The sequence below is a fragment of the Aptenodytes patagonicus genome, chromosome 15 (genome assembly GCF_965638725.1).
Source record: "Aptenodytes patagonicus chromosome 15, bAptPat1.pri.cur, whole genome shotgun sequence".
In the NCBI taxonomy this organism is placed as follows: Eukaryota; Metazoa; Chordata; class Aves; order Sphenisciformes; family Spheniscidae; genus Aptenodytes; species Aptenodytes patagonicus.
Window position 1 is genome coordinate 16,466,273 of NC_134963.1, and position 10,293 is coordinate 16,476,565.

Here is a 10,293-nt window from a genome sequence, read left to right on the forward strand (position 1 = left end):
CAAATACAGTGAAAAAAAACCTGCTAGAAGACACTAGATTTTTCCTGCATGATGGGGAGAGCAGAGGAGGATGGGGAGGCAGAGGAAGAACCCTGTGGCCCTTTCCTGTGAAAAGGGATGGGGGATCCATACCATGGGGCTGCCTGCATACAGAGCAGGGCCTGGAGTGGGGTGTGGTGAAGCACATGGTAAGTGGGACTACTCATGCTTATTTTTATCAGGGAGAATAAATTTATCTGTTTAGCCCTTCTGCATTTGAAGTAAACATTCTAGGAATAATCTACTACAGAAGTAATTAACTCTCTCAGCTTTATAGATCCATTAAGGAGATTTTGCACAAGCTCAGAGAGATTCCAATTTTTTTAGATATGGGTACAAACTGTGTTATTTACATACATGGGGTAGAAACACCAGCTCGGTCTGCACATGGTAAGTGAGCTATAAACAAAATGAAAACTGATCACAGGTCGCAAGTCCTGTTGGTTGGTTCTGGCTTTCTGCCCAAAGGACTCTGGGCTTGGATAAGCTGGATCTGGGAAAATGGCTCAGAAGAAAGAAAAGAAAATGGTTTGAAGGCTAGGGAAAGAGCAATAGTGGGTGGCTCAGAAGCTGAGGACAGAAAGAAAGAAAAACCTGTGGTCCAGCTGCAGGTCCTCTGTGGAGCTAAATGCCCCAATGTGTACTGAGGCAGTCGTACATGATGGGAAGGTCTTTGACCTGTCCTCCATGCGGGAATGATGAATGAGCAATCGAGTAGATGGTTCAAAGAGACTTGGGACAGCAGAAGCCAGGCTTCAGGAAAATATGCCCACGGGGTGAAATATTCTCAGCAGGTGTGGGAAGAGACACAGAATCCAGGTGAGAGGGAGGAGGTTTGGAACTAATTCTTCTTTCAAGGGAAAGAGAGATTTGGATGGACAGTCCCTCTTCAGGGGCTACCTAACCCTTGGAAGAACCCCTGGTAAAAGCATCTCATGGTAGCAGAAATTCGGGAGCCCAGCAGACAAGTGATGGATCGACAGGTTTGCAGGCATCCAGTGCTAAAACTGGAAGCTGTGCAATGCTGTAACCACTGCCTGTGCCCCAACAGTAGTCAGATATATGGAAATAAAGGTGGAGCAGTGAGCAGGGCTCAAGGTCTCCTGAGGTGGTCTAGCATCAGTGGGTGACCCAGGGTGCCCTATAGCTGCAATCCCTGGCCTCAGTGCCCCCACTGAGGTGGAAATGCAATGGAAAGTACTCATGGCTCTGGGCAGCCCCGAGAGACTTTTTTCTGGGGCTGGCAAAACTGTTTGAAGTTAGGAACTGCTCAATAAGTGCTGAGGATTATCAGGCAGGTATTTCTGTGCTCATTTGGTAATGAAAAGCTTTGCATTCCCCTGTAACTGGAAGCCCCTTTGATGCAGAGGACAACACCGATTCTCTGCTTCATTAAATCCCGTTATAAACATCCCCCTGCTCTGCTTAGCAGCTGACTCCGATTGAAATTCAGTCTGCCCAAACCATCAGTGGAACTGAACTCCCACCACCACCCTCCCCTGCCTCCAAGTCGTAAGCTGTATTTTCTGCAGTACTGTTTTACCAGGAAAGGCAAGGCAGAACCTTCCCTGGAGAGCACACCTTGCCAGATGCCTTTTTCCCCCCCCCTAACAAGCAGCAGGATGCTAAGTTGACTGCAGGCGGTGAATCAGAAATTGTAATTCTGTTGCTCTTCATCCCATGGGAATTCTCCTCCCTTCTGACACAGGCTGGGTGAAAACAGCCCTTCCCAACTCCACCACGACCTGGGGATTAGATATAAAATAAAGGGTAGAGAGATGCAAGAGGAGAGGGGCTCTGGAGTCTATTTTCTCTCCCTTTTCTGCCCCCACAACATCCAGCAGGCAATATTGCCTTATAAGGCAGAATTTCTGGCGTACTGGGAAGGGGAAAGGTTTATTTTGAGGTTTCCAGCAATGGTGTGAAATTCAAATCTCATTCAATAGCAGCTGACTCGCTCAAGTATTAATTGATTTTGCTGCAAGGCTCCCTCGTGCCCCCTCGCTGCCTTTCCCCCCTCCTTTGCATGATGTGTGCTCCCACCGCATTTTGCCGTCATTTCTGAGCAGACAAACTGTCCCAGGATCCCAGAACCTCCCCTGCTGTCCTTCTCCCTGCTCTTTTCACCAGCTGGTTCCTCTCTTCTCCTTTATGTCTCACTTGTGCCTTCACTGCTGTATCTTCTCTGTCCTTTTTTTTTGCCCACCTGAGGTGGCATCTCTGCCTTGCATCTCCCATTTTGTCTGGAGAGTCTTGGCCTTTTCTCTCCCATGTTTGTTGACTTTCTACCAGCATATCAGACAGGTCCTTCAAACCATCTTTGCTACACTGCCCACCAGAACAGAGTCTGACCATATTGGCAGGTCAAAGAGCAAGTAATCCAGAAAAGGCAATAAACTGAGTTGTTGTCTGGTAACTGATAAAGCCGTGATGAATCTTACTCTGCAATTGTATTGTCTTCACACGCCTCATTCGCTTCCTCCCCTTGCTCATTGATTTGTGCGTTAAACAAGTTCCTTGGGAATGGAGCTCCAGAGCTGCTGGAGCACTGAATGAGGCCCTACAGTTGTCCACAGGCTGCTGAGCATCTGCCAAACACGTAGTCGTACACTCACACAGCCCTTTCCTGATGCTGGAGCATCGTGCAGCTTCTGACGCGTGGCTTCAGCCTGGCCATGTACAGCCTTTGCCTCCTGCACTCGTGAGGAGAAGCTATGGGAGACCCACCACTGTGTGTGAGTCCATCAGGACTTGCCTGGCACAAAGGGTCTCCAGGATTTTTGGGGTTTTAGGCAGTACCAACTTCATAGAAAAATACAGCCTAAAGAGGCATAAGCAGCTAGGGAAATCTTGCTTTCAGGGCTGGTTGAGTGATGGGTTTCCTCTGAATGAAAATGTCAATGGAAAGTGATTTTAATGTTTCCCTAAGCATTTTCTATTCTTCATTAAAAAATTAAAAAGGGCGGTTTATCTGAAATGTTTTTGTTAAAAGTTCAACAGTCTGCACAAGGAGAAACTTTGAAAAAAAAAAGAAAAAAGTAGTTTAGTAAAAAATATTCAATTCTCCATCAAAATATAGCTTAACTGGGGAAATATTAACCAGCCATAACAATATTGGATCAGGAGGGAAATAGCTGCAGATAGAATCTTATTTCTTGGAGCTGACTTTTCATCAAAACTCTCAAGTTTTTTCTGCCTAAAAATTTCAATTGAAAATGTGATTTTTTTATCCCCACAGGAATCAGGTACTTTCTGAAATCAATTTGGTTTAGTCAAGAATCCAACTTTCCATCCAGAAACAGTTTGGGCGTAAAACGCTTGCTTTTCTCTCCACATTTCAAGTGACACCCTCTTCCCCTCCCCCCCAGATCCCTCTTCGGCACATCACAGAAATTGCTGTTGAATTTATTCTGAAATATATTCAGTCCCTGAAGAGGTCATTAAATAGTTCTTGGTCTTTATCCCCTCCTAGCTGTTTTCTTCCTTTTTTTTTCTTTTCTTTTCTTTTTTTTTTTTTCTGAGCACGATGAAAGTCTTACCTGGGTGGACTGCAGTTAGACACATGGACTTCCCATATTTACCAGGCCTTGGAGCTATAATGAGTATAATAGTCTCCCTCAAATATCAATCATTATCAAATTAGTTGCATATTAATGGAACAGGCCTGAAGGAACTGTTTTTGCTATAAATCTTTGGGCACTCTTCTGTGTACAGAATAACTGATGGCATGTTATAAATGTTTGATTGGTATGACTTTGCGATGGTGCATTACAACGCGTGAGCTGTGCTAGTTATTCCAAATGAATGCCTGTTGAACATCAGACCACTTTACACTATGGACACCATCAAGAGAGCTGCATAAACAGGTTTTAGGCTTTTCAGAGGTTTCCCTGATCCCCGCATCTGAGTCTGTCCTGATTCTCGTAATACCCAGGCTGAGTTCCCAGAACACCAAGGCAATGGACAGAGATGCCCTTGGCAGGATTCTCCACATCAACATTTCAGGTTTCCTTAACATGAAAGGGACTGTTTGCTCATTTCTTAATTGGACTTCTTCTGAGAGCAAAATCATCCCCACTTTGTGGTGAAAAGGGAGGTAGGGCATGCTGAGGAAAATGCTGACTATTTCATGCTGCCACCAAAGGCTTTATGAAGAAGCCCTGCCAAAGGCCAAGATCTGGTCAGCTGGGAGCCCTTTGCCCTGCGCAGAGGGTTTTGGCCTCAGGCTTCATGTATACAGGGGCTCCAATAAAAATTTATAATTGGAGAATTAGGTGCCGCGTGAGCAAAAAGCAAATAGCAAATGCCTATTTCACAAGGTCTTAACAGCACTGGAGAGGTGGATTCATATAAAAGATAATGAACCATGGTATATTTGTTACAGAGCTAAGCAGCTAATCTGACAACCCCACGAAGTGACTGCTGTGTTTGCTACTGCTGCTGACGGGGTAATGTGCCGTGTTTGCTAATGAGATTCTGTATCAGGGTGTTTACCAGGAATCCCATTCAGCACAAGTTCAATTTGAATGAGTGTCAGTCCCTGCAAGACCCTGACTACAATAGTGAGTAGAAGTAGTAGTAGTAGTACTGTGCGGTGCCATGTGCCCCAGCCATGTACCAGGACCATGGTGCTACATGGCATACAGAGATAATGGCAGTGGAAACATCACAATTGGAACATCTCAGCACCTCAATGCTGGGGTTTGCCCATGCCCTCTGGCTTTGATTGCACTGACTGCCACAGCTGCCTTGGGGCTTGGAAAGAAAAATGACTCTTGTATTTGGAAAGTTGCTCCCCTGAGCTGGAGGATTGGCAATGGCCTTTGGGAAACTACCACTTCCATGTGACCATCACGTCCCACCCGATACACTGGGACCATAAGATGGATATGCCTGTAAGACCCGTTGCCACCTCCGCTCTATGGTGATGGAGCCAAAGCGAGAACATGCCTAGTACCAGAAAAGTTGGAATTTGCTTGCTTTGCCTTCAAGCAACACAGCCATATCCATGCAGCTGAATCACAGAAAGAGTCCTCCCACACTGCATGGACTCCAGCACCGCCACATGGCTGCATCCTATTTAGCTGATCCTGCTTGAAGGAAGAACTGGTGTCTCAAGCCTATGTGTTTCCCTTGGCTATGAAGAGTGGCCCTGGATGACCCAGATACATGTATCTTTACTGGAGCTATCTCCAGGCAGTGAGCTGGATCCCATCTTCAGTGCTTGTGTCTCCGTGGAAGTTTGGATTTGCCATACTTTCAAGCATGACAACTCCCAGCACATCTGCTAAAAAAAAAAAACCAAAAAACCAACCAAAAAAACCCCAAACATTGAGATTACTCTATGCAGTTTGGGCTAACCCTACCCCAAGAACTCCCGGTGGCAACAAATGTTCCCCATTCAGCTTCATCCCCACTCTACACGCAGCCATCAAATCCCTTCTTTGTGAAGCTGGAGTATTTTCTGCCTATACGAGATCTGATCTGTATCTCTGTTTACCCTCGCTGCCCTTCTCTAAACCTTTTTTTAATTCTACTATAGTCTTCTTGAAATGAGACAAACAGAAAGGCACGTGGCCTTCAGGGTGCAAATGCTCCCTGGGTGTTTCACTTCATGCTGCTCTGGTCCTTATTCCTTACGCTCACCAAGTGCTTTTTGCCTCCTGCTGATCAGCGTGCACTAATGCCTCCACAGCTATGTCAAGATCTTCTCCTTGACCAGCAAGAGCTCTGTTAGAGCTCGCCATTGTACTACTGTGGAAAGGATTGATTTCCCCATGTGCTTTCTTTTGCTTTTATCAACACTGGTTGTGCCATGTAACTCCCAGACCTTCTATATTGTCAAATACTGCTCCATTTCTTCATAGCCAGTTTCAGATTTGACTGTTCTCAGTAACAGCACATCATATGCAAATGCTGTCTCCTTTCAATTTGCTCCCTTTTCAGGTAGTTTATGAACATTATACAACCGAAATCTCAGCACAGACCTTTGAGGAACTTTACTGGCAATCAGTTTCATTTACTCCTGCTCTTTATTCCTCTTCTTTAACCTATGATATGTTCCCACTTATGCCAAGGCAGCCAGTTCTTGAGGAGCTCCTAATGAGAGAGCATGCAGGATGCGTTTGGGAAATCCATGTGCGGTGTATCAAGCTGGATCACCCTTCTCTACATGCTTGTCAGTTCGTTCAAAGAGCTCAGACGAATGTCTGAAGCATTTCTTCCCACTGTACATCCATGATTACTAATTTATTCTGCACTACAGCTTTTTCCAATTTTCCCAGTGCAGAAGTCAGACTTACTGCTCTGTGCTTCCCCAGGTTCCCCGGGAGTTCATTTTAAGAATTGGCATCTCATTCGCCACCTATTCCTTTGGCACTGAGACCAATTTAAGCAATAGGTTACAAGCCACAGTGAGCAGCTCAGCAATTTCATATCTGAGCTCCTTTACAATGCTTGTGTGAATACCAGCTGGTCCTGACGATTTGTCATTATTCTCTTTATCGATTCAGTCTAAAATCCTCCTTACCGACACTTCAGTCTGAGGTTGTTCCTCTGACTTGTCTCTCCCACCACCCAAAGGCCCCAGTGAAGGACTGTCTCCATATTCTAGTGCAAAGAACTAACAGAGATTTTCTGCTGTCACCTTACCTTAATGAGCACTTCTCCACACTTTGGTCACCTGTTGGCTCCTCCAGGTCTTCAGCAGGTTTCCTGATGGCCTCTCCTTATCAGGACTATTAGCTGCTGAAGGACTGAGGAGAACTGAGGATTAGAGAAGGCTTTGCCTTTTTCTGCTTCTTTTCCATGTAAGCCCAAATGCCCAGACAAGTAATAGGATGTCCCTGTGAGGAGCCATGTGAAAACAGTTCCTTCAAGCTGGTCTTTGCAGCCAGCTGGGACAGCGTCAATCAGCCATGCATGAAAGAAGCAGGCTATATCATCTGCCTAGAATTCCTACCAGTCCCTGGCGACCAGGCTTGGAAATGAAGCATATGGCAGACAGGAGCTTTTTTAAGAGTTTAAGGAGTCCCGTGTAGTTGTCTTTTAGTTTTGATTTTTTTCCCCCCATAAATTCAAAAAAGCCTTGGGGGTAAAATGTAGTTTTTCCCCTAGTGTTACCTGTTCCCCTTGACATCCCTCCTGTGATCAGTCCCTTCCGGCAGCTCCTGGAGTTACCTACCAATCCAAAAGAGACATTTTCCTGGACTCAAAATGGTGTGTATGTCTCATTCAGATCCAGCTTGGCTGAGGGACGCTGAGGAGGGGAGTGAAATGGAAGTACAGCTTTTAAGCACTATATATGCAACCCAATCTCCATGATGCCACAGCATGCTTGGCCCTCCTCTCCATCATGGTATTTCTAAAAATGGCCAAAGTCCTTGAGAGAGGCTGCGAAAACCTCTCCCCTCTACCAGACTGTGTTTAAAACACAACTCTGACCTCCTTTTCTATCCAGGGCCATGCCTTTCTGTAAGTAACAGTCTGTAACCCACAAATAAATATTATTAGAGGAGTTTTCTGCACCTGTTTATGAGCACTAAGAAGAAATGACCCCTGCTTACTGCTTACTATGACAGTGACTTCTTGCTCTGTTCCACATGAGCCCCTCCAACCCGGGTGCTGAGCACACTACACAAACTTCTGGAATAAAGGGTTTGGACTGGCATGAGCAGGGAGCTGCAAGAGCTGCACCATACTGGCTATCACATGGATAGCCATTACTCAGGTTCTCATTAACGTTTAATGAAGAGAAATGCTTACTGAATTGTAACTGGAAAGAAACCACCTGGACTATTAAAGACACTGTCCTGAGCCTTCAGCCTGCTCCATTTCCAAGGAGACTGCCGGGGTGAGTGGGTTGCAGCAGCAGAGGTAGACAGAGGGAGAATCTCCCCACCTTGCAGTCACACACATGCATTTATACTCACACTCTCACACACACCCCCTTCTGGATCAGCAAAGCTAGGAGCTTGTGGAAATCCCTGTGGCACGAAGGCAGCACCATGCAGAAACCCAGCATCATGATGCTGTGCGTGTACCGGGATGCTGTCAGTGGGAACCGCAGTCTGAAGGTCCAGCCATAAAAGCTGTATCTAACCCTTTCCCGGGCAGAGCTGCAAAACAAGGACATGTTTTGCAGTGCTCACTCCAAAGGGCTACTGAATGATGCTGCTTTGGCCGAAAGCAGCTTTAGCTGTCCACACAGGCCGCAGATGCCCTGTAACAGGGCTGAAGCAAAATGTCCTAACGCTGAGGAATAGAGCTGTGAAACAGCCCCAGCTGCAGTCATTAGAGCATTTGCCACCCTGTGGGTAAATGTAGCTTTTTCTCTTTCTTGATTTTGGCCCAGAAGGGTGAGAAGGGCCCTTTGGTGGTGGACAAGGGGACATTTGCAGAATGGTGCTGAGGAACGTGTGCCTCAGTGGCCAGTGCTTTCCACCTCCCGGGTTTCCAGGGTCATGGCTTTTGCTACCATATCAATTTATTTGTGGGAATAAACTTTCCTTCCTGAGTTATACACTACCACCACCTCCCCCCATAGCATTTATTCCTGTGGACAAATTTGCCATCCCTGGCTTAATAAAAGAAACAGTCAGAGCATTAAATGCAGCCCCAGCAGCATGAGAACCTCCACACAAATTCCAAAATGTCACTTTGGAAGTTAGCACTTCATCTTTTTTAGCTGCGAAGGGTAAAGATCCTCCTCAATGCAAATTAGCACTGCAGCAAAGATGCCAAACCTTCTTTTCCTCCCCCAGTCGTGGTAAGATTCAAGATTGCCGCATGATTAAGCCCTGGCAGCTTTCCCTCCCCTCCTTTTTCTAAAACAAACATTAAATTATGAAAATAAATGTAAAAAATCCCTTATGCTACTGAAATCTGGATGTTATGGATCAAATGGGCTGAAGTCAGAATATAGAAAATCAAAAGGTTACAGAGAAATATCAGCTCTTCATCCTTCATTTCACAGACTTTAAATCAGTATTAAATGATTGCATTAAGAAGGCAGAATATTAGAGAGGGAATTGGCTGAAATTTTGTACGAATACTTTTAGTCAGTGAAAATGCAAATGTGTTAACAACAAAATGTTTTGCAAATCCATATTTGTTTTGCAGCTTGTGCATTTATTAAAGACACTTGGGCAATGTCATATTCTTTGGTTTCCAATCATTGTGCTTTTTATAGTTTGAGGTTAATTAAAAAAAAAAAGGACATTCCAATTTTAAATTTTAAATTGAAATGTTTGTGGTTTGTCAAACAAATTTTCACTTCACCCAAAACAAATTCTTCTTTGAGTTTCTGGTTTTCCAAATATTTCAGTTCCAGTTTTGCTTTAGCTTGGAATTAATTTCTCTGATTCTATGAAAAAATCTGGGTCTATACATAAGCTAGGACAGAGTTAAAGCTTTCACCAGAACCTCTCCTTTTGTACTTTCTAGCTCTTCAATTTGCATCCTAACTTTGGGGAGCTTTTGACTTTTATTGCTAAAATCTATTTCAGTAAATATTTAGTCAGCAAATTAGTCAGAATTTCTTCTTCTTCCTTTCTTCTTCCTTTCAAGTGCGAAGTCCTTTCGTGATGAAATCTGCAGTAGTCAGTGCTCGGAACTAAAGGACGAGTGTAGGGGCGTTCTCCATACTCAGCTGCCTAGTCCTGTTAAAAGCCTTTGCCACACTGGAAAATTGTCATGTTTAATATTTTATCATATGCTACCGATGGGCCACGTGTCGGTTGTACTTCCACGTCACTCTCATTAAGTTCCCAGTATGTTAGTGCTTTCTTCATGGTCACGTTACCGTCCTCTCTCCCCAAATGGACACACCATCTCCATGTGCTTGGGATGGTTGCGATGGTCCAGTGCTCCACTGGGATGTCCTTGATGAAGCCCTTCTTCCAAGATTCATGGGTGTGAAGGGAAGTCCCAGTGGAAAATGGGAGAAATTGAGGTCTGTAAGGATGAAGCCAAATACCTTTAGTGCTGAAGAACATGGAAGGGGATGGACGCACTGTGAGCCAAAAATACATGGAAGCACTATGCTGTGTGCCATACACTGATGGAGACCACTGCAACCAGTGTGTAGTCCATGGGAGAAGGCCAATGGACATCACCACTGGCACTGCTCACTGCATCCCTCACTTCTTTCTCACGGGCAGCTGAGCATTTTGGGTAGGAAGGAGGGACCCCAGCCTGTGGAAGACAGTCCCCAAGCAGATGTCTTCACAGTACAATAAAAATCCCATCTCTTCT